The 26290-nt window shown below is 36.8% G+C and overlaps 1 protein-coding gene and 1 pseudogene across 1 annotated transcript in view; one reads left to right on the top strand and one right to left on the bottom strand.

Moving 5' to 3' along the window:
* The window catches only part of KCNH8 (potassium voltage-gated channel subfamily H member 8), a 387230-nt gene that overhangs the window by 14414 nt on the left and 346526 nt on the right, over positions 1–26290 (top strand). The gene's annotated exons all lie outside the window — the stretch shown is intronic.
* LOC113609379 (60S ribosomal protein L31 pseudogene) lies at positions 1805–2218 on the bottom strand (annotated as a pseudogene).

Raw genomic sequence — 26290 nt, 5'->3', positions numbered from 1 at the left:
GGGAGGCGGGGCTGCGTGCGGCGGGGGGCGGGGGGCGGGCGGAGAGGCGGAAAAGGGCAAAAAAAAGGAGGCGCCCGGACAAAAAAAAAAAAAAAAAAAAAAAAAAAAAAAAAAAGCAAAAAAAGAAATATGCTTGGACTTGGATGTAGTGAATGCATAGTACATTTTTGTGACCCCAAAATGGCGCGTTCTGTCAATCACTGTAGAGGCTGTAATGGTCAAAGTTACCAAATATGTTTATATATGAAGAATTAGTTACAGTAGTTACACTACATGATGTTTGTTAAATACAGAAAAAACATTTGGCATGGCAATACATGGTTTTTCTTTTTACTGTCATCAGTCATAATTTTAAAGTGTCTGAGCCTTTGAATGAATGCTTTGTAAGCAATCTAAGTGTCTGACAGTTATTATTCTTTTCTGAATGAAGCTTTTATATTTTCATTTTATTTGAAATCACTTGAAAATATTTAATCAGAGTATTTAATAAACAGAGTATCAAAAACTTCATTTTAGTGGATAGTGAGGATTGTAAACCAAACTGTAAGACAAGATTACATTGAAATGTATCACTAGACAAGCAAGGGGAAAATTAAACAATAAGAGCTCAAACTAAGCGCTAGATTTAAGAATTTTCCTTTGAAATATTTCAACTTGGAAGACTTTTTTGATGAAGCTTCTATATTTAATTGGATACATTTATCAGTACTGAAACTGAATGCAGTTGAAAAGATCTGTGATTTTGCAGCGCCTACATTTGACAAAACACTGAAAAGAATTATAGAGATACCTTTTATGACAAATTTTTTATATTATAGAAATTTTTGAAGGTAATTACTCTGAATAAAGAAAAATGAGAGGACCAATGAGGTATTTGAACTGAAATATTTACACTTTTCAACATATAGAATTGAGATATTGTCAATGTAGCAAAATTTGGGGGACAAACAGAATTGAGAATATCCTCTGTATAGCAGAATTTGTCATGTCTACAAGGTATTTCAGCAACTACAGAGTATCTTTTCAATGAAAACTTTTCATGGTCTATAGCAAAGAGTTAATTGAAGATGCCCACAATTTCAAATTTATTTACCATAAAATACATCGTTGAGGAAAATTACAGGCAATTTTATGGAAAAAATTTAATAATATATAGATACAAAAGAGATATTGTTTAGAATAATACCAGCAACTTGGTGTAATAGACAAATATGGCTAAATACATGACAAATATGTGAAAATATAATGAAAAATCATTGTGCTTAGGTGCTTATTTTATTTTCTGGTAATATATAGATACTATCTCATAGAAATAATGCTATGTTTCAAAATAGTTTTGGAAGAAAGAAAGGTTATAGGTTCACTGATATAGTAGAACTAGTCAAAAATAAAAAAGTAAATACTTTAATAATTATACAATTTTATTCTTTGATACCTATTTTCACTTTCAAAGGAATCCCCAAGTCATCCTATGTTATGCCCACCTCATAACAAGATATTCACAGCTCTTTGAAATACTGCTTTTTGACCTCCTTAGGTCTCCAAGTACAAATTTCTTTAAGTTAGACTTTTTACACAATTTACTTTTGATACTGTCTTCTGAAGTAGATTGATGAAGTTGGGGAAAATTTTATCCCCCATTTGTAATTGTTAATATAAATATTAAAATAAATTTTCATGTGTTTATATAACACTGTTTGCTAGCTCTTGAATTTTGTTATACCAGATACCTTGAATGGAAGTGACTTGGGTCGCTCTTGGCCTGTGATCATTCCTAAATATTTTTATTGTCATTTATTTTTTATTTTTTGCCGTTCTATAACTTTACTGAACAAACAGCAGTTAGTTCCCATCCACATTAACTGTCTGTAGATTTTTGAAAGTGGTGGCAGGTACATAGGTAACCAGCATATAGAGCTTGTTTGGTGAATCTTCATCTGCATTACGTTTTCTGGACAACCGCACACGGATACGGTATGGGACATTCCTTATTCCTTTGGCGCAGCAGGTTTGTTGAGCCCGGTGTCAACGCGTACATCTGGAGTTCCCATTTCCTTCCTGGCAAACTTCTGGATTTCTTTGAGCGCCCGAGGGGCACGCTTCTTGAAAGGCACTCCAGGGATGCGCTTGTGAATGTTGACAGTGTATTCTCTGGTCACCACCTCCTTGACGGCGGACCGGCCCTCTTCTTCTTGCCGCGCTTCTTTGCCGGAGCCATCCTGACGGGCTATTGTCCCTATTTTAGAGAAGAGGACGCAGAGGACCCTAGAGAGCCTCATATTTTGTCTCAAACTGGTACATGAAAGGGACGGACTCTTATTCTCATCCTTCAATTGCAAAACCCATGTTCTTCCTTCAACTTTACTCTGATTTTCCTTTGAAAGAAGAAAAAGGGAGGAGAATTGACATTTAGTGAGTAACCATGAACTCAATGCTATGTTTGGTATTTTCACCTATATTAGTTTATTTAATCTCTGCAATACTGCAGGCTAGATGTTTTTATTCCTACTTCGTGGATGGGGAAATTGAAACCCAGGAAGGCTGAATAAATTGCCAAAAGCCACACACTTTACAGGTAGTGAAACTGGAATTTACACGTTTTGTTTTGACTAAGCAGTCTGGGTTTAATTAAAAAGACAAAAAATTGGGGCTTCCCTGGTGGCGCAGTGGTTGAGAGTCCACATGCCGATGCAGGGGACACGGGTTCGTGCCCCGGTCCAGGAAGATCCCACATGCCGCAGGGCGGCTGGGCCCGTAAGGCATGGCCGCTGAGCCTGCGTGTCCAGAGCCTGTGCTCCGCAACGGGAGAGGCCACAACAGTGAGAGGCCCGCGTACCAAAAAGACAAAAAATTGGAGCTAAATTGTAAAGCATTCAGTTTATTAGGATTAAGATCTTAATGGTTATGGTTGACTTCACTTTGAGATATAAACCACTTTTGTGCTTTTTAAGAACACACCATTTGGGAAACTCAATTCAGAAAGTTATAAAGTGGCAGTGTTTTATAAACAGTAGTTAGTGGATTGTCCAGGAATATACTTCCCTTGTTAGAATAAATACCCAAAATGGTTTCTTGTTATGTGAGGGGTCATGACTGTTGATGCTGGAGATAACTTGAGTGCCACAAGCCTAGAGTTATCTATAGAACAATGTTACACTAACTTGAATTTTAAAATGCTTCTGGCCAGTCAGTGTTTGCATAGGAGTGGGAGGGGATGGAGAAGGGTGGAATCACAAAGAAGCATGAGGAAGCTTTTGGGGCTAGGTAAGGTGCATCTGCTGTGCTCGTAACCTCCTATTTCTTTGTTTCCCTTCTTTAGCAGTTCCCCAAACTCTATCCCAACATGTACATTCATATAGATACACACACACACACACACACACAAACTATTTATAATTTAGTATCACTTCAATTAAATGTTAATTGCTCCCAAAGTATAATATCTTATATAATGTAATCGTTTCTCAGGCTTAAAGAATTTACAACATTTTCCAATACCACAGAGTTAGATGGGGAAGAGATTTTGGAAATGTGAAATGGCTTGTGTTTTTTTCCGTGAACTGGCTTAAGAATGCTCAAAGCTGAATGTTCAACGTCTTTTAGCAAGAGTACGAGTCCCTGTGGCATGTATTTTAAGGAAAGATACTATTCCCAGCCACATAGCCTTTTTATTAGTCTTACTTGTTCTAATGTCCTCATTTATTTGTTTTTATAAATTATATATATTTCTGTGAGCCACATGAATAATTTATTTTTTGGAACAATTTGTCATATAAATAAACATAAGTTTTAAGAAAACTTTTTTTTTTTTTTTGCTTTCTGAGAGACTTTTTCACTGGCTTAGAGTTTTCTAGGTTAAATTAGGTCCTTTGGAGGATGCAGCTCATATTTTTTGCTCTTATTCTTTCATTTCTATAAGGTTGCTTATTTTTCAGTGACTAGAGGGTTAGAAACTAAGATTCAGGGAAAAATGAATGATCCCTCCTAGCAACGTATTTTTCAAGTTGTCATTTGTTGAGGGTGGATGCAAATGGCAAAGATACATGGCTTTCCTTCAGTTCTTCTTCAGTTTTCACATAGATATTCGGTAGCTTGAATCTATAAATAAATGAGCCTATCAGGAATAAGATGCTGTGAATAACAGATCTCCTCTGATCACTAAATTCACTTAAACGATTGCATGTATACTTTTAAATTAGTATCTGTGACACTTTTTGTTGAAGTGGGCAAGGAAGTGCTTCCATAGCCAAGTTTACAGAGAAAAATGAGAAATATCTCATGAACCCAGAGTGAGGAAGGCTTTTGGTGGCCTCTATAAAGTGAGACACTGAAATGGGTTTTGAAATCTAGAAGAATAGCTCACAGGTAACTTTGCTGTGTTCGTGCGCAGATGAGGCTCATAGAGATAAAGCATTTAGAGAAGAGGGAGCAGGGGAGAAAGGCACAAACTGTGTGGACGTAGGTATCACGGCAGAAGGACACACTGAGTCATTAATCTGAGCTATTTACAGTGGATAATTCGTGAGAAAAGGATAGAACATTTAGACCAATATTTAAATGAATTCACCTAAGAAGGAAGGAATTATACATATGACTATGATTCTCTTGACCACTGCATATTCTATATATTGCAATTCATCCTCAAAGAAAATAATTCTCTTTGCTTCCCCAGGACTTAAGTGTGCACAAATTCTCAGCAACTGTTTATGAGGTTTGACATCCCAAAGTTCCCACAGACAACGTTATTGATCTTTTTTTTTTAACATCTTTATTGGAGTATAATTGCTTTACAGTGATGTGTTAGTTTCTGCTTTATCTGCGCTAGTATCTAGCACCTGTGTATTAGACCCACATTCCTTTTTTCCCTCCCGTTACCACTGTGATTCCTTCCCCGCAATATCCCTACCACCACCCTCACATCATCTCATTCTCTCTCTTCTCTCTTCTGTGCCTAAAAAAATAAAGAGAGAAAGGAAAAGATGAAGGGTAGATACCCTGAGGCAGATAATGTTTCCTCCTTCCTCTTCCGTGGCCTCCCCTCCAGGCTGCATCTCGTGGTTTCTTCCCTCAGCTCAGTGGTGTTTGACATCTTTACCTCTGATCTTGGTACTAGGCTTTAGAAGGCAACGGTATTTTAAGGATTTTTTTCTGTATATTTTCAAATACAGTTGAACAGAGTAACTTTTTAAACAAAAAAATATGGTGATTTCCTCAAAAATCATATTAAAAATGCCTCCAAAGGATTCTACAGACATTAAGAATTAAGTTTCTGCAGTTCTCCTGGCAAGTTCATAAATGTCAGGACCCCCTCTACTTTTAGGGAAATGGAAAAATACCTTGGGTGAAATCAGGCAAGACAGTCACTAGTCAAGGATGTACTTGAAAAGCCCTAACTGGGATCTCCTTCACTCTTTTAAGGAATATTGATTTTTTTTATGTTCTCAACCTTCAGAACTAAATCAAAACTGAATTTTCATGCTTTCATGAGTTGATTTTCCCATTGTGTCTTAAAGCATGTTCCTTATTCAATCTGCCTGATATCTACTACATGTTTTAGAATGTAATTAATAAAAATATTCACTGTCCTCAAGGAGGTGATGTCCAGCCTAGGTGATGAATATGAGTGCTATTTCCAATAATAAAGTCTGGAGACTTACAATGGAGAAACATATAACATTTGAATTATTTTGACTTCTATATAGTAAGAATTTTATGCCTGTTTTCTTTAAGAAAAGGAATTTTTGAGTCTATCTATAATCGTTTTGTTTCTGTTAGTGAACAGAATTGCAAAAGAAAATAATATGCTAATGTCCCCTTTGAATTAGACACCAATCATTTTATGTTTTATTTTATAGAGTCTTTGACCAGCTTATTCATGAGAATGTGCTTTCTTCTTCTCTTCTCCTTCTTCTTCTCCTTCTCCTTCTCCTTCTTTTTTCTGATGGTGAATCTGGCCTCCTTACCCCAGATGAAGTGTCATGAGTTTTAAAGGACATCCCCACACTGGGATAAATACTTTCAGAGTCCATCCATTTTGTAATGGATTAGCTTGTTCTAAATATAGTAATTTAGAAATACTCTCTTCACATTTAGCTAAAAATATATGAACTTGAAGAAGTTCATGATTTGAAACACATACAGAATAACTGTTGTGTTATTTTATCACACACCTTTTTCTGTACTCCTTCTTTTATTTTATAATGGCAATGAATACTCCAAGTGACTTTAAATAGTTGAGATGCCACTTTATAATAATATTTTCTGTAAACTCCATGAGAACATAAAGACTAATTCTGCCACACTTTCTAGTATGTTTCTTCTGGAAATACTGTATTATCATCTTTGATCACTTCTAATATTAAAGTTGGTTTATTGTCTTGATTTTTCTGTGGATCATATGTTTATCCAATTAAACATAAAGGCTGATTGTAAATTGGTTCTCCTAATACACTCTCTGACATTTCAGAGGGGAAAAAAATCCTGTGAGCTATTTATATTTACATTTGAATTCAAGTACACGTTCTCATACAGTACAGACCTCACCTTAGACAATTTCCTCAACTGATAATATACTTTCAGCAGCTGTGTGGGAGTTTAGGATCAAGTTAGCTACATTAGCTTGTTTACAAATAATGCTACCTAAAATGATAAAAATTCAAATCATGATGTCAGTACTTCCTCTGGACTTGTTTCCTATTATTAGGATTTTCTCAGAAAATGTGTGCTGCTGAGTTGGGGGTGAAATATTTGTTTACCTCTTGTCCTCTAATATTTCACTCTGTTTTTACTGTCAAGTAGATTCAGAAGGCCTTCTCTGGTAAATCACTAAAAGAGACCTGAAGAATTATCCTGTTTCAGCTTCTTATTTGAAGATAAGGAAAATGAGGTTTAGAAAGGCAACATGACTTGTCCAGGGTCACATGGCTGGTTAGAACCCATGCTTTTTATCCAGTGTCATGTTCATTCTGTAGGTGAATAAGTGAAATTGAGAGAATATTTGACTTTGAGACTCTAACGTGTCTTTTCTATGTAGACTTTTATTCCACGGGAAATGTCATTTCTACCCAGACTCTTATTCTATGGAAAATGATGTTTATGTTTAAAATAGTAAATATCTTAGAAGTTGTGAGATTTGCTTGGACAACGGTGACTAAAATGATAACTTTTAAGCATTTTCTAAGAAAATACATTGTGGACAATGTAAAATTGAGGTTAAGCAAAAGCAGAAAAATGAAAACATAATGAAGACTCAATAAAAAACAGAAGACCTATTAAGGTTTAAAACATGATTCTGAGTCTTCCAGATTTCTCATGAGAGGCCGTGTCTACCTTGGTACCTTGGTAGAAATTGTTCTCTAAGAATATTCTATGAATTCTTTTTCAATTAGATACTAACACCCTTGATTATTGGTTGAGTTCTAAGCCTTATACTGGATGTTTTGCATGTTCCGTTGGGCACCACTGTTCTCTTAGGTTAGAATCTCCTTTTTTGCCCTCTGAAGCAGAAATGGCCTTTAGTAGCCATCCCTGAAGGTGAAAAAATCATTTTTTAATTTTCATCTTGACAAGTTAAAAGTACCTTACTGAATCAGTGTTTTGGGATTTGGGTTAAGGTTCCAATATCCAAAAGTAGTACATAATTGACACTAAGTTAAATATCTGTCTTCCACGTGGCATGAAAACTATTGTTGTCTTTGTGGGTAGTCACATCCTGGCCGTAGAGTGGCTTTTCTTCCTAGGAGCCTACAGAACTTCATCCAGCAACATTCCAGTTGGGGGTGGGCATACAAACATGGACAAAGCACTGTTCTTGAAAGGTACCTTCCCTAACCTCTTTAGCTTACAGGAATCTCTCCCTTTTTCCCCAGTACACATAGTACTTCATTCTACATCATCCTGCACTACTTTGTAATATGTATAACTTGTCTGAGACACTGTAAGCTTTTTTAGAGCGGTGCTTTTATTTTTGTAAATTCAGATATTTATTAACTTCTTGCCAAGTCAGAGCAATGATCCATTCAATAAATGTTTACTGAGCACTTACTATATGCCAGACACCGTTCCAGGTACTAGGGATATAGGTGTGAAAGATTCAGGAAAAGCCCCTTCCCTCATGAGTCTTCTATTCTGATGGTGAGGGTGGGAGGAAACCCTAAACACACAACATGAGTTAAGAGAGAGATACACAATATTAAGAAAATATAAGGGAGAAGAAGGGTAAACAAGGGGAAAAGAGGTTGTTTCTTTAGATAGGATGATCATAAAAAGGCTCTTTAAAAGTGACCTTTAAGCTAATACTTAAATAATGAGAACAAACCAGCAATGGAAAGATTAGGGGTAGGGAAGGAATGTCCAAGGCAGATAGTTCATGAGGGGGAGAGTGATATGAAGCAAGTTGTGAGTGATAACAACAGCTGAATCATGCAGGGCCATATAGGGCCATGGAGGAAAGGAGTTTGGATAGTGTTCAAATGGAAACAGGAAGCCAGTATAAGGTTTTGGGGAACAGAGTGGTATTATCACTTTGGCTGTATTGGGAGAAAACATTGTAGATAGACATGAATGGAAGCCAGCTCTTCATATATTTTATTGTCTTCTATAGACCTGGATAGAAAGCAATCTTCTTGATGGGTCCCTTTGAATCATGTGGGTTTTTCTGTGTGTGTATGTGTATGAGGGTGTCTTGGGGAGCAGTAGGATGTGGGTTATTCTTCTATATGCAAGGGTAATTAGAGATATGGGAGGCACTGATTGAGTCGAAAAGGATCTTGATGACTGAGGGAGCAATAGAACTTGAAGGAAAAGACAGACTGTATTTGAAAAAGGAAGTCAAGCAGGCATGATGGGGCAGGCAGGTGGCCAGGGAAAGGAAGAGGACAGACCTGGACCTGGGCAGGCAGGGACTCACTATGATACGGGTGGGTTGAAGGCCGACTTGAGATAGTTTAATGAACACAATGAATTTCCATGTTTTCTTTTTTCCTCCTTTTGTTGGGCCAAAGGTAATATGGGCTAGAGTGATGTGGTCTAATATTATGTAGTCACGTATACATAAAGTACACATACGTACTTTTCAAATATTGTCATGTGTTCGTCCCAGCAATTTCAAATTGAGTACTACTCGTCCACAGCCCCTTATCCAAAACCCTCGGGGATAGATGGGTCTTGGAATTAAGAATTTTTCAGACGTTAGTTAAGATAATATGATGCATGTACTAGATGTTACCTAATGCCCTATTGGAGTCTGGGGTGGCACCCTGTAATGAACCATATTAATATATTTTTTTTACTGAGAAATAGTTAATTTACAATGTTGTGTTAGTTTCAGAGGTACAGCAAAGTGATTCAGTTATACAATTCTTCTTCAGATTCTTTTCCATTATAGGTTATTATTGAGTATAGTTCCCTGTGCTATACAGTAGGTCCTTGTTTTTTATCTCTTTTATATAGTAGTGTGTATATGTTAATCCTGAACTCTAATTTATCTCTCCCAAACATATTAATATTTCTTCAGCAAAACATATTATTATTCACACAATATGGGAAACATTGAGAATATAAGTAACCTCACATCAGTTCAGGTGAGGTTTGCAAATAAGAGAATTTGTGCTAAGCTTTCAAAAAGCTTCCCATTTTCAAAGTTTTTTAAAAAAAATTCAGAATCAAGAGATTTTTACTAAGGAGGAAATTAAGGTTTAAGGAATTTAAGTGACTTGTTAAATAGTAGGGCTAGAATTTGAACACTGCCTTGGCTGACCACAAACTCTGTGATCTTAATCACATTATACCACTTCTATAGAAATGATGACCGCTGTTTATAAATAGCTGTCCTGTATATAAAAGCACATACATGTGTATCGAGAGCTAGATAGCGATAAAGGAACTACAGTAAAAAATGCCTGCTAATAACTTTAAAATCTAACCATTTTCTGTGGATGAGTACTGTCTCTGTAAGTTGTTTTATATTGTTTCTAGCATGGTACCAGCTGTAATATTAATAATGACAAAATTATCTTGTGATACGTTGAAGAGTTAATTATGATAAATCTAATTAATGAAAATTAAATGACTTAATTTTGATAAATGATCTAAATTATGATAAATTTTAAGGACCACATTTTCTCCATTATCCTGCTAATTAACAGAGAAAATTTTGCATAATTATAGATAAAACAATCTCATTTATCTTAACAGAACCTTAGAACATAAATTCAAGGAGTTGTTTAGGCTGGAGGCCATTGTCTATATTGAGTATTTGCTCTACTGGAAATAGCCAGTTAAAGAGTATGGGGCTCTGCAAGCTGGGAATGAGGATATTCTAGATTAAGGGAGAACATTGCAGAGATGGAAAGTTCTACAAAGATCTGAAAATGCTAAGATTGTGGTTATTAGAGCATTGAACATGCATTTACTGTGGCAACCAAATGACTCTTTTCTTTCCTGAGATTCTTTTAGGACTGTTTTCTATCTTAAGAGTTACCAGAGAAATATTAGCTTGACTGAAATATACTGATTTTGAGCAGGCAGAGTTATCGTGCTAAAGAAAAGTAATTTTTAAAAACATTCTCTATCTTTTGATTATTTAATTTTGTAACTTTATTTCAGACTATTCTATTCCATGTATGTATGTGTATGTGAGTCTGTGATTGTGTGTGTGTGCATGACGTACAGTTGATCCTCATCATGTACGGGAGTTATGTTCTCTAAAGTTGCCACGAATACTGAATTAGCAGATACTGAACAGTGTTCCTAGGGGAAATACAGGGTGAGGTTCTCCTGAGCCTCTGGTCACCACATTTTTGTCAAGCGATCAGTACATAATTTTGTTTTTCAAAACCTTATTCGATACGTATTGTTGATTCATTAGCATTGAACTCATGACCTACAGCACTTTCACTCATGGCTGAACAAATGCATCTAATACATGTATTTCCTCTGTGAGACATGTCACAGCCCTCTCAGGCTTAGGGACACTAGCCAGCACTTCAGCACTACACAGGGAAGGGGGGTCATTGTAAACAGCAAAATCCCCAACAGAGAGCACACACGTGAGAAGAACGTGGCACGAACCAGACCATGAAAAGGGCTCTTGTTTACAGTATGAGACCTTAAACAAGAAGACAGAATCGCCCTGTCCTACCTCAGGTGGGAACATGACAGGTGACTCTGTGCAGGTCTGTGAATGACCGTGAAAGCACAGGTATTGATTTTGTGGTTACAAATACATTTTAATGAGTAAGAAATTCACAAATCAGGAATCCACAAGTAATGAAGATGGACTGTATAAGAATGCACCTGTGACATGTTTTGGTTAGTACAGGGTTGGAATTCTCTCTTGTTATGTTCTGTCTTTTAATTTATGATACTGTTACCGAACGCCAGTGTGCCCAATGCACAGTGAGGCCAAACAAACATAAACATCGGAGTTTGGAGCAGAGAAAGGTTTATTGCAGGGACACGCAAGGAGACGGGTGGCTTATGCCCCCAAAACCCCAAACTCCCTGAAGGGTTTCAGCAAATCACTTTTAAAGGCAAGGTGAAGGAGAGGTGTGGTTAGTTGTTGCAGACTTCTTGGTGTGGGAATCCTTTGTTCTTGCAGCTGTCCATGTAAGTCAGGTCGTGATGTTTCCGTAAACTTCCAATAAGGCAAATGTTATTCTCTGTTCTTCAACTTTTCCCCTCTGTATGAATGGACTCTTAAAGGTCAGAGCCCTGAGGATAGGCTATCCTGTATATTTCAGGCTATAGGCAACATTCTTTTTACAGAAGGTGCAGAGCCAGCATGACTAAGCACAGGCAACAAGGCACAAGCGTTAAAGTAAAAGGAACAGATCTAATGGAGTCAGATTTGTTCTTCCCTGTTACAGTACTTGGTGGATAGCCAAGCCCATTCTCTACCTCCATTTGTTATCAGTCGTAGGCAAATATCTCTAAGGGCAATATGTATCATCTTCTATATACACGTGTGTCACATACCTGAGTATTTAAGCACAAGCATATTTAAGAACATGTGTATTACTTGTATATACGTACAGAGGCAGAGCAAGTGAGAGAGTGAGAGTGAAAGAGAGAGACGGTGAGAGAGTCCTGACATATTGATAACAGAAGAAAGTAATTTTTGAAAGTAATGAATGTCCTAATTATTCATGCGTAAAAATTCTTTGAAGTACATAAAATTAATTTACCCTCTTCTGTTTATAGACAATTAAAATGAAAAGGCTTCGTAATTAATATAATCTTAATATTATTTTAAAAGACAGTTAATGTGAAGCCATCCATTTTCAGACATAGTTAATTCAGTTTTTGCCACACTTGTAGCTACTGAATTGGTGCTTGGCTTTGCTTTTTTTCCCCCTCCTTCTTAATATAAAAGTCAGTGGAATGTTTGCTTAGTATATTACCAACTCAATTCTTTGTTCATTTATCAAACTTAATTTATGCCTTCTAGTAACACTGAATAGCACAGGAAAGTAAATATAGTAATCAGGTGGCCTTTTTGGGGAAATTCTGCATTCGATTGTTAATAAGATCTAGAATTGAGGCCTCTCGGAACTAAATTCTCTAGGTTTGTATTATATTTTGTACTTAGAGATTTTTCATTGCCATACTTTGGGATCACAGAAATACTTGTTCATTTTAATTTTTTGTCTGTTTAAAAAACTAATTGGGAATAGGGAATAAAAAATGGGTGCACTGTCCATCCCCTAATCTTTAGGCTCTAACTCAATGCCTCAAACATCAGTTCAACAAATACTAATGCAGATCACTGTGCTACATATTGTTGAGAGAGTGGCTGAAATCGAGGGATGAATCTTCCCTCTCTCAGGACACTCTATAGGGAGGGAGAGGCAAGACTGGTGTGACTAGAACACAGTGTAGAGTGGAAAGGTTATCCAGGAACTAGCAACAAGGACTATGAATTGATAAACGAGGCTGATGTTGAAGGAGAACAGAAAAGAGAGCATTTAGACTGGGATGGGTATTCCAAGTAGCATCTGTTAGGTAAGAAGAGAGAGTGTGGTTCTTCAGCAGATCTTGCTGGAGCCGGGCATTCCTGAAGGTAAATCGTGGTGTGGCAAATTTTCGCAAGGCTGCAGTGGTGATTGGGATGTAATGGTTCAGGTCTTTGAAACAAGGTAATATGGTAGGACTTTAATAAATAGACAATAAAGAGCTATTGCAAAATATTGAGCTAGTAAACTCAGAGCCTCAAATTCCCTCTAGCAATGGCATTTAGAAAGATTAGAAGAGATGAGATATTAGTGGCAATGGAACTTGTTAGGAATTGTGTGAGTGGTAACAGGAGACCTGAAACAGAGAAGGAGATTTGAACTAGGAAGATGGAGATGAATGTGAGCGACATTGTCGAGAAAGAATATATATATATATTTTTTCTTTTTGCAGTATGCGGGCCTCTCACTGCTCTGGCCTCTCCCATTGTGGAGCACAGGCTCCGGATGCGCAAGCCCAGGGGCCATGGCTCACGGGCCCAGCCACTCCGCAGCATGTGGGATCTTCCCGGACCGGGACACGAACCCGTGTCCCCTGCATCGGCAGGCTGACTCTCAACCACTGCGCCACCAGGGAAGCCCAGAATATGTTTTTAATGTAGGAAATACTGTTCATTTGACTGAAGAATTCTTTGCCCCAAACACTGAGTTTTTGTCGAGAATTTACTGCTAAAGGTTGTTGTTCAGGTTTTATATGGAGTGGGGAAATGTTTATTATTTGTTTCTCTGCAGTTTTGCAAGTTGTACTTATCTGTGATATTAATCAGATATTGTATATGAATGATCCATTTTTGAGTAACAGGGACAAAATAAACTTGCACTTAATATATTTAGTAGTGAAGCTTTAGAAATATCCCTATTAAAATTTGGAGTGGACTTCCCTGGTGGCGCAGTGGTTAAGAATCCACCTGCCAATACAGAGGACACAGGTTCCATCCCTGGTCTGGGAAGATCCCACATGCCGCGGAGCAACTAAGCCTGTGTGCCACGACTACTGAGCCTGCGCTCTAGAGAAGCCACCACAATGAAAAGCCCATGCACCGCAACAAAGAGTAGCCCCCGCTCCCCGCAGCTAGAGAAAGCCCGCACGCAGCAACGAAGACCCAAGGCAGCCAAAAATAAATAATTAAAAAAATAATTTGGAGCTAGTCAAGAATCCAACTGTTACCTCTTTTTTAAAAATACTGTACCAGAAGTTCTAGCCAACATAATATAATAATAAAAAGAGAAACAAAATACACAAATTAGAAGAGGTTAGAGATCATCGTCTATGTAGGAAGCCCTAGGGAATGTAAATACTGTGAGAACAAAGAATACACAAGATTATGTTGAAGAATAACAACAAAGTTTGGAGACCAGTTCTACCAGCTGGCAAGATTCATTATTTATTAAATTACCATAAGTGTATAACCAGGCAATGTGCAGGCATAACAAAAATGACCAGTGGAACAGAGTACAGAACAATGAAACAGATCTAGGTATGTATAAAAACCTTACACAGGGAACTATACTCAATATTCTGTAATACCTATAAGGGAAAAGAATCTGAAAAAGACAATCTATCCATCTATATCTATATCTGAATCACTTTGCTCTACACCTGAAACTAACACAACATTGGAACCTAACTATACTTCAGTAAAAAATTATCAAGCCCTAAAAAGAAAATAGGGCAGAGTTGACATTACAAATGAATTGGGAAAGGGTGAGCTAACCCTTAAATTCTAAGCGGACTAAAGACTTAGATAAATAAGTCACAAATCATGAAATATAGGAGGATACCTTTCTGATCATAGGAAGGGAAGCATTTAAAAATACACAGAGACAACTGACAAAGGATTAATCTCCAAAATATACAAGCAGCACATGCAGCTCAATATCAAAGAAACAAACTGCCCAATCCAAAAATGGGCAGAAGATCTAAATAGAGATTTGTCCAAAGAAGATGTACAGATTGCCAACAAACACATGAAAGGATGCTCAACATCACTAATCATTAGAGAAATGCAAATCAAAACTACAATGAGGTATCACCTCACGCCAGTCAGAATGGCCATCATGAAAAAATCTACAAACAATAAATGCTGGAGAGGGTGTGGAGAAAAGGGAACCCTCTTGCACTGTTGGTGGGAATGTAAATTGATACAGCTACTATGGAGAACAGTATGGAGGTTCCTTAGAAAACTAAAATTAGAACTACCCGGGAATCCCACTCCTGGGCATATACCCAGAGAAATCATAATTCAAAAAGACACATGCACCCCAATGTTCATTGCAGCACTATTTACAATAGCCAGGTCATGGAAGCAGCCTAAGTGTCCATCGACAGATGACTGGATAAAGAAGATGTGGCACATATATGCAATGGAATATTACTCAGCCATAAAAAGAAATGAAATTGAGTCATTTGTAGTGAGGTGGATGGACCTAGAGTCTGTCATACAGAGTGAAGTAAGTCAGATAGAGAAAAACAAATACCATGTGCTAACACATATATGTGGAATTAAAAAAAAATGGTTCTGATGAACACAGGAGTAAAGACACAGACGTAGAGAATGGACTGGAGGGCATGTGGAGGGGGAAGGGTAACCTGGGACGAAGTGAGAGAGTGGCATGGACATATACACAGTACCAAGTGTAAAATAGATAGCTAGTGGGCAGCAGCCACTTAGCACGGGGAGATCAGCTCAGTGCTTTGTGACCACCTAAAGGGGTGGGATAGGGAGGGTGGAAGAGAGATACAAGAGGGAGGAGATATGGGATGTATGTATATGTATAGTTGATTCACTTTGTTATACAGCAGAAACTAACACACCATTGTAAAGCAATTATACTCCAATAAAGATGTTTAAAAAAAATACACAAAGAGCATGAACTATAAAAAATTTGACAAATACAATTAAAGTAAAAATTTAAATTATTGAACAACAACAACAACAACATCTCCCATAAACATAGTTGAAATGCAGGCTACAGAGTAGAAGTAGGTATTTGCCACATATGTGACTGACAAAGGATCACGTACAGAATTTAGAAGAACTCCTATATTCATCTAAAAAAGAAACGGGTCAACACAAGTCAGAGAGGAGGAAACTCTTATGGTAAGTCAACAGAAGAAAGAAAAAGGGAAAGATGGCCCAACCTCACTAGTAACTAAGAAAATGCAAATTAAAATTTACATCTATATGGTTAGTATAAACTTTGAAAATGTGTATATAACATGTATTGGCAAGAATTTGGAAAAGCAGGTTTTAAATATGCTTATATTACTATGAGTTGAAACAGGTTTTAAATATGCTTATATTACTATGAGTTCTAGTAGCTCTCTGGAAGAGCAATTGGACAAGTTATAGTACACTTGAACATGAGGCTGCTTTTTAACAGAGCTATGTCACTTTTCAAAATATGTTCTAGAAAATAACCCACTACTAGTGCATAAAGAGGTAGGTCCAGAATGCTTGTTGCATCATTATTTATAATAGTAAAATTTACTATAAATTGATACGGAAATTCTGGATGTAATCAGATAATGAACTAAACACCTATGAAGAGGAACCATTTGTAACATGGAAGAATCTCAAAAACACAGTCTTGAGGGGAAAAAAGGCAAGTGTGTCATTGCTCATATAAAGTTTAGAAATATATAAAAATATATTATTAACAGACATATCTATACGGTAATATCAATAGTATAATAATAGGCATGGGAATGATAAACACCAGGTTAGGGTAGTGAATACAGCTGGAGAAGAAGAGGTGGAATTAGGATACAGAAGTGCTCCAACTGTATATCTAATATTTTTACCCAATATAACTGAAAGCAAAAATGGAATATGTTGAAATTTAATAAAACTGGTTCAGGGATACAGGGACATGTCATTCTCTATAACATTCTAGACAGTAATGATATTTCATTGAAAAATGGTGTTAAATAAAGTCCACCAGTATTGTTGCTGATGCAGGACTTCTCAGAACCTTTATTAAGCTAAGATGTACTAAGAGGCAAATGTAGTGTGCAGTGCTCCTCAAACACATTTGCCCAGGGAATGAATTTTGAAGGCATATATTGAGACACTAGATTATTGAAGGACAGGTAGGCGAAATGCAAATCTAGAGATGGACAATGCTGTGGCATTCTTTTTCAATGCAAGTCCATTAGGTCTTCAAGCATCTGCCTTGTGGTCAAAATATTTAACCAAAATGGGTGAGGCTTTGTTAAATATGGTTTAGTTTTGGGGGGTTTAATGGAAAAGCTATTCAAACTTTTGCCATAAAATATCTGTAGAATTTAAAAGATTTCAATAGGTAGTTTACAGTTTTACTGAGTCTCATTTACATTCCATGAATTTTTTCTGAGTGTACAGTTAAGTGATTTTTTGTTTAATGTACAGAGTTTTGCCACCATCGCCAAGGTCTAGTTTTAGAGCATTTCTGTCACCGCCAGGCAACAACTGATTTGCTTTCCGTCTCCATAAATTCGCCTTTTCTGGATATTTCATGCAAATGAAACCATACAGTATGGAGTCATTTAAATCTGCCTTCTTTCACTTAACATAATGTTTTTGAGGTGCATCCATGTTGTAGTATGTGTCAGTAATTTGTTCCTTTATATTGCTGAATGGACTACTGTCCAGTGCCTGGATATTCTGTGTTTGGTTTATCCATTCACCAGTTGACGGTCATTTGAATTGTTTCTAGATTTTGGCTGAGTATCGATGCTATGAAATTCTCGTACAAGTCTTTTGTAGACATGTGTTTTTATTTCTCTTGGGTAGATTCATAAGAGTGGAATTGTTGGGTCATTGAACATTTATGTTTAACGTCTTATACTGCCAAACTATTTTTAAAGTGTTTGCGTCACTGCACATTTTTACCAGTAATGTAGGAGAGTTCCTGTTTCTCCACATCCTTGCCAAAACTTATTACTGTCTGTGTTTTGATTATAGCCGTTAAGTGGCTGTGTTGTGGTACCTCAGTGTGGTTTTAATGTGCATTTTCCTAATGACAAATGATATTGAATGCCTTTTCATGTACTTATTAGCTATTTGATGTCTTCTTTGGTGAAATGTCTATTCAAGCCTTTTGCCGCATTTTAAATTGGATTATTACTATAATTTATTGAGTTATAAGAGGTATAGTCTGGATACAAGTCCTTTACCAGATATAAGATTTGCAAATTATTTTTCTGTATGAAAGAATTTAATTTCAAGTTGGGCTTTATTTTCATGTGTATCATATCTCTCCCATGATCATAATTTGGACAGTAAAAGAGGATCATTATCACTGTAGCTGATATCACTGGTAGTCAGAATTTTTGTGCTCCTATAATTTATTTGCCCTTTTTCTTTTTAAAGACGATTTAAATCTAATGAAAAACATTGATTCAGACTTATTAGAAGTCATGCATTCCAATTACCGGTGATTCTGTCAAAGTAATTATATTTACTCTCCACATTTATCCAAAAATATAACCATTATTCAAAACATTCTTTGAGGTTTTCTCATGGTTTGCATTCTGAGTGAGCTGAACCCCCTGCACGCAATGTATGTACACAAAGTCACACGCTCTCATTCTCTCTGCTTCAAACTCTAAGTTCATATTTTGCCAGTTGCAGATAGTAGTTGCGCAAACTCCAGTGGCAAGATTAGCATCTCATGGAAAATGGGATTTAGTGAGACAATAATAAAAAGTACTCCTAAATATGCTTTAAAAAACAACAGTAAATAACAATTCTAGACGTTAAATGTGTCTAAAGGAACTAGATTCATCAGCATGGAAATTTGCTGGGGCAGGTAACTGTCCTCCTGAATCACCTTTGCAGCCTGTCTGGGAGACATTGCTGCATTGATACAACCCAGTTGGGTGCATTCTCTCACGGTGGTTTTATTTTTTGCAGACTGCTCCTCTTAAAAAAAGAAAAAAAAAAAAAGCTTTGCAAGTCACCCTTACTGGCTTGAAATGAATGTCCTTTACACTTGAATATGCCTTTTGTTTCATTTTCAAAAGTCTCTCCAAAAGAAAACCTTGTATAAACACCTGGCATTTCACAAATTATTGTGTTGCTTAAGGGCACCTTTCCTGGGCCTTGTCTTTTATTCATATATTGAAAGGGCAGAGCATAAACAGATCACTTTTGTGTGCTCGCCCCTCACATGATGCAAGTGGTGGGGCAGGGAGAATAATATTCTTTGATGTGTTCTTCTTCTTCTGTTGAAGGATACATTTGAAAAAGGAAAATTCATAACTTTCATACAGATGTAAAATAAACATGTGTTAAAGATTTCATTTAACCTATTCTCAAAAAGGGCAGTATGCAGATGTTGCAATGTTCGAAGGAGAAGTCAAAGAATCTCTAACTGATATGGAACAAAGAGATGTTGAAATGAATTTACAAGAAGAGGTGAAACTGGCTTTTTCCGTGGTGGGGTGGAGAGGAGACGGGGGACAATGCATGGCATTTCACTGGAGACATCCAGTACATTTTTCTGCTTATTCCAAATTTCTGTACAGTCTTAATCAGGGGTTGTCATTTTTTTTCTGTAATGTGCCAGATAGTAAATATCTTAGGTTGACAGGCCTATGGTCTCTCACTCTACTCTGCTGTTATAACATGAAAGCAGCCATAGACAATATGTGAACAAAAGGGCATGATGGGGGGCTTCCCTGGTGGCGCAGTGGTTGAGAGTCCGCCTGCCGATGCAGGGGACGTGGGTTCGTGCCCCGGTCCGGGGAGATCCCACATGCCGCGGAGCGGCTGGGCCCGTGAGCCACGGCCGCTGAGCCTGTGCGTCCGGAGCCTGTGCTCTTCAACGGGAGAGGCCACAACAGTGAGAGGCCCGCGTACCGCCAAAATACAAACAAACAAAAAAGGGCATGATGATATTTGAATAAAACTTTATCTATGATCACAGAAATTTGCATTTCATATTATTTTCATGTATCATGAAACATTATTCTTTTTTTAACATGTTTTCCCCTATCCCATTGGAATTATGAGCCAAATTTGGATAACTTCTAATCAACAGGGAGTAACCTGAAAAACTCTTAAGTAAAATTAACACAGCTTTTACAAAGTATGTGATTTATGGTAATAAATGACCATACATGATAGCATAAATCTATCTCTCTCTCTTGTGTCTATAAATATAAATAAATAATAGCAATAAGAGAACAACAATAAAACCTCACACTGAAACAGCCAGAAAAAAGATGACTGGCTGAGTAAAGATTACTAGACCTTGTTGACTCAAGTTTTCTCACCCCAGTTTATTGCTCACTTTGGTCATAAGACTGCACTCCATGTGGTCAGTTCAAAATTGCCTGAGTCCTGAAGTGATTCCCTTTCAGAATTTCCTTTACCAAACTCACATGGAGTTCCAAACATACAGTGGAACTGTAGACATGAGTATTTTCCTTTTATTAAATAATATGTTTTAAATTGCACATGTAAAACAATCAAAACAGTCCTTGTGAATAAACTTTTACCAGTTGTCATCCACTCGTTGGCTGAATCAACTGATGATTCCATAAATCAGGAGAAGCTATAAAATTACATTTTTATATATTTATGTTTCTATTGTCTATTACTGTGGTTTGCAAGTACTAGGAATATAATAGGGTCATCAGATATATTCTTGGGGGTCCGTGAGCTCTTAATAGGTTTTAAAATAGGTATTTTTATTTTTATGAATGATCTAATAAAATTATAGGCATATTTTCTATTATCTGGTTTCCCATTTTATGTCCAAGTACTGCTATACGGTTTTTGTTTCTATACTTAACATTTATTTTTTTAGTGGGCTTTAGCCCAAGTTTTAAGGTGTAACGTTTACCGTAACATTGGACCTGATCTCGGATGGCCTTGGCCTGCAGCGCCTTGAAGGAGGGTTTCGGTTCGCAGCCAGTGATTGAGGTCCAGTGGTGGCAGTGAGAGCACTGCATCTTAGCCACTAGACCAGTGGTCAGTGACAAGGCCCTGGCCCTACGGCTTTGCATTAAAAGAATTCCCACAAAGATGGAAAGTAGTGAAACAAAATATTAGGGAAAAAGATGTACAGTACGTGTGGATAACACGGGCGGGCTCAGACACAGAGCTGTGCTCTCATGGCACTTTTGAATCACTTTTATGGGGCATTTCTTCTGTGTTTCCTTTGACCAGTCATTTTGATTTGCCTGGTTTAAAGTCCACATTTGGTGTATCTCAGGCTCTTCCCATGTGTGTGCGTGCATCTCTAAGCTAAGATGGATTCTACCGAAGAGGCCTATGGGTAGATTTGGCCACTTAACATCTCTCCCCTTTGGACGTCCAAGGAGCCTTTCTGGGCATGTGTAGTTGGGGAGGTCTCCTGACTTTGAGAATGAGGAATACGTGCTCTCTTTTCTTCTATCTGGGCAGGGCCCAGTCTCCTCTCTCAATTGCCTGTTATTCTCATCTTGGAGTGTCGGTCCACAGGGAATGAACTCAAACCGTTTGCCCTGAGGGCCCATCTATCTCCTGCCTCTGTCCAACTATGATCTTTGGCTCCTTGTTGTGGGGTGTACAAATATATTCTAGAGCAGGGGTCAGCAATCTTTCTGTAAAGGGCCAGAGAGTAAATATTTTAGGTTTTAAGGTCTCCATCACAACTGTGCAACTTGGCATTTGTAGCGTGAAAGCAGCTATAGACAATATGTAAATTAATGAATATGGCTGTGTTCTAATAAAACTTTATTTACAAAACCAGGTGATAGGTTGAATTTAGCACAGGGGCCTCAGTTTGCTAACTCCTGTTCCATAGCATATGATGATTCTAAAAAGTCTAAGAAAAATCTAATTAGATACTACTACTTTAACAAAATTATTCTATAAATTAGGAATAATAAATTTAGGAAGTTATTATTTGTTTGACAACATGATCCTTCCTTTATAGAAGTACAGTTTAAAATTAGGTCATTATTAATGCTTTATGTTAAAATAAAGAATTTTAGCTTTTTAAAATTTGTTTGTTTTCAGTTAAAAGCTCATTCTTGAAGAAAACTGGCCTGCATTCCACAAGATTTTTACATAGACTATGGGTAGTTTTTCTTTTTGACTCAGCCAGAACCCATATATATATATTTGAATAACCAAATAAATTGCTAAACATATCCCTAGATTATAGGACATACCTTTTCATGCTCATCTTGCAAGTGAAGGATTTTTAGATGTCAGCCAAATCAAAGCTGTTTGGATGAAGAAATTTCATAGTTAAAGTGAATTTGTGGGTCACACGTTGACAGACCAGAAAGTTTAAAAGCTCATCAGTTCCCCAAAAATCTATTTGCTCAATGGCTGATTTGCAGAATTTATCAAAATTATCATTTCTTTTTTAATATATCCAATAAATATTCAGCTGCTGAGTTGATTAATTTTTATGAATGCATTGTTTTTTACAAGTACATTGTTTTTTATTTACTATTTTTGATGAATCTAACAAATGTTTCATATGGGAATTATTTAGCTTGTGGTAATCTCTTTTAAATTCCTTTTAAAGTCACTTTTGCTTTTATGTCTTTTAAAGGATCTTTTAAATTTTCAAGTAGCATTGATTTTGCTTATTTAATCATTTATTAATTTATAAATTTTATAGCAATTCATATTATAGGACCGTATTAATAGCTTTTAAATATTTCTGTGAATTTTAGGTTATTGGATTTTTGTCTTCATAGCAGTATTTTTAAGAATTATTTGGTTGAAAGGTAATTTTTTAAAAGGTCATAAGATGACTCAGTTTTCTTATGATTTTGTGAATGTATTTAATATTCAGAAATTTGTAATTCATATTCAAATACAACCAAAGTTAGAGTAAGGTTTGATTTACAATGACCATAAACATGAATTTGCCTAAAAGATGTTTCAAAGCAAGTAAATTGATTTAAAATGTTAACTAGGGCTTCCCTGGTGGCACAGTGGTTGGGAGTCCGCCTGCCGATGCAGGGGACACGGGTTCGTGCCCTGGTCCGGGAAGATCCCACATGCCGCGGAGCGGCTGGGCCCGTGAGCCATGGCCACTGAGCCTGCGCATCTGGAGCCTGCGCGTCCGGAGCCTGTGCTCTGCAGCGGGAGAGGCCACAACACTAAGAGCCCCGTGTACCGCAAAAAAAAAAAAAAAAACAGTTAACTGTTTTGGTAGTAATTACAAAATCATGCTTGATATGAATTTGGTGAAATAAACTTTAAGTCTGAAAGTATAAAAAAATGAAATTGCAAAGAATGTGAAAGAACTAAAAAAAAAAAAAAAAGCCAAAACCAATTTCATCACGTGAAGTGCTGAAATTTAAAATTTTAATTGATAGAAATAAAATATTAAGGCTGATGTATTCATAACAGCTTCAAAAAAAGAATGTATAGTCATTGACTATAATTTTTGTCTACTAACATTCCTTAGAAGAGTTGATACATTTGGCAAATGTTGGTGATAACTAGTCGATTTTTGGCAAAATCGATCTTGAGCTAGCAGAGATGGCCTAGTTAAGGGAGAAACAACAACTTTGCTTGCCTTGAGGTGAAAAATTAATTGAGAGCATTGGAATCAATATTTCTGTGAAGCGAAATGAACATTTTAAAGCTGGTGTTCACAGGTTTTCCACTGATTCAAGAAACTAGTAAATGCTCTCTTCTATTTTTCACCTATAGAAGTTCTGAGAAAAAATTGAGTCACTCTCCTCCTTACTGTATCAATAGCTGTTGTATTGGTAACAGATCTAGTTGTCAGAGGAAACCCTAGGACTCTTGTCATATGAGTATTCTGCAGGTGGTCTTTCTGTTACTAAGTCCAAGGTCATTCTGCTTACTGCACAACAGGCCAATAGATCAAGGGACAAGTTGTTGGGGTAAGTAATAGAAACTTTATTTGGAAAGCCAGCAGACCAAGAAGGTGGTAGACTATTGTCCCAAAGAACCATCTTGCCCCACTTAGAATTCAGGCTTCTTTTATACTAAAAGAGGAAGGGGTGTGGTTGGTTGGTGCAAACTTCTTGGTGTTAGAATCCTTTGTTCTTGCAGCTGTCCACGTGGGTCAGGTCATGATGCTCCAGTAAACCTCTAACAGGACAAATGTTATTCTCTGTTCTGCAACTTTTTATCTCTACCTGAATGGAAAGATGTTACAGCTTTAAAGATCAGAGCTTTGAGAATGGGCTATCCTGTATATTTCAGGCTCTAGGCAACATTCTTAATTTGTGGCAAAAGCAGTAGAATACAAAGATCAAAGGAAAAGAAGCAGATCCAATATGGAGTCAGATTTGTTCTTCCCTGTTACGTTTGTATGTCCTCATCATTAGATTCTAATTTCTTTTAGGTTCTGGCACTTCAGCCTAGTTAGAAGTTCCGTGGTTCCATGGTTCATTTATAGCAGTTATGAGTTTACTCTCATTCATATTCATGTCTCTGTCTCTCTCTCTCTCTCCCTCTCTCCCATCTTGCCAAGGGCAAAAGTTGAATGGATGCTTCACTAAATGTAGTCCCACTCTTGACTAGCCTAGGCTGTTTATCTTTAGTAGATCAAGGATTTTTTTTTAATCCCAGCAGAAGTGTTTGTTGAAAAACAACCCAGGTGAAATTAATTTGACCTTTGATGAGGTAAAAGGAATAAAATGTATAAAACTGGCTTCTCTGAAGGGATTTTTTTTTCCCCAGAGTAGCTCTGTGGGGGATAAAATGTGTCCAATTTATTTATAGCCAAAGAAATATAAACTGCATGGACAGGAAGCCTTTAATGTGGAAGAAAATAAGATGATGTTGCAGATTAGCTAATTTCTTTTTTTTATAGACTTTTTTTTCAATAGATTTTATTTTATTTATTTATTTTTGGCTGCATTGGGTCTTTGTTGCTGCACGTGGGCTTTCTCTAGTTGTGGCTAGCATGGGCTACTCTTTGTTGTGGTACGTGGCCTTCTCATTGCAGTGGCTTCTCTTGTTGCGGAGCATGGGCGCTAGGCGCACAGGCTTCAGTAGTTGTGGCACGTGGGCTTCAGTAGTGTGGCTCGCAGGCTCTAGCACAGGCTCAGTAGTTGTGGCGCACAGGCTTAGTTGCTCCGCGGCATGTGGGATCTTCCTGGACCAGGGCTCGAACCCGTGTCCCCTGCATTGGCAGGCGGATTCTTAACCACTGCGCCACCAGGGAAGCTCCAGATTAGCTAATTTCTTAAAGTAACAAGTGGAAATGACAATGTGGCGATATGTAATAGACTTTAGAGTTTAGGACAGAGCACTCAAAGGAAATACTGTCAACCTCTTCTTTCAAGCTTCCACTTAAAATCTCTCAAACCCAGCCTTATGAAGATTGGGTGGATTCTACAGATTTGCATGGCTTTATTTTAAGTATGTTGTGTGAGTTTTATTTTTATGAAAAAAGAAATATATATAAAATAGTGTTTTGCTATTTATTAATAAGTGGTTGCCAGTACTTTAATTGTCCATAATTTTATAGAATTACTTTCATTAACCCTGTGGACTATTTTGAGGAATTGCCATGATCATATCTTAAAACTTTCAAAGAAACTTTTATATTTGTAGAAGAATAGTAATAAACAGTCCATTGAAAAATATTTTAAAGTTACAAAATTAAAACACAAATATACCTTGCAAATAGTACAAACATAGAATAAAAAGTGGAGTCCTCCTTGACTCCTGACTTCTGTACACACACACACACACACACACACACACACACACACGCCCTTGCCTGGTAACCCTATTCCCCATCTGCAAAGGCTTTAGTGTGCATTCTTACACATCTTTGTTATGCATTTGCATTCATATAAATAATATAAATGGATCCATACTTGATATTTTGCAATTTTTTCCCCACTTCACCTACCTTGTAGATCTTTGTATGCTAATGATATATATTTACTTCATTTTTAATACTTGAAAAATATTCCATAACATGGATAATTTATATAATGAAAGTAACCATAGTTTATTCCACAGTATTATATTCCATAACATGGATAATTTATGTAATGAAAGTAGCCATAATTTATTCCACAGTATTATATATACGGCATCATAATATATTTCATAGAGTAGATATATAGGGCATCAAATTCTGCCTTTTTTTTTTGGATGTTTAGGTTGTTCCAATTTGAACTATTCAAAAATGCTGCAATAAAACTGGGTTTATATATTCTGTTATACTTGTGCACTTCTGTAAGATAGAGTCCTAAAAGTGGAATTGCTGGGTCAAATCATATTCACCATTAATATTTTAATACTCTCTACAATTTTCCTGCTAAACTAACTATGTTCCCACTGAAA

The sequence above is a fragment of the Aethalodelphis obliquidens genome, unplaced genomic scaffold, assembly GCF_003676395.1.
Source record: "Aethalodelphis obliquidens isolate GAN/ISIS:26980383/991018 unplaced genomic scaffold, ASM367639v1 scaffold56, whole genome shotgun sequence".
NCBI classification, from domain to species: Eukaryota; Metazoa; Chordata; class Mammalia; order Artiodactyla; family Delphinidae; genus Aethalodelphis; species Aethalodelphis obliquidens.
This window is presented reverse-complemented; position numbering and strand designations above follow the sequence as displayed.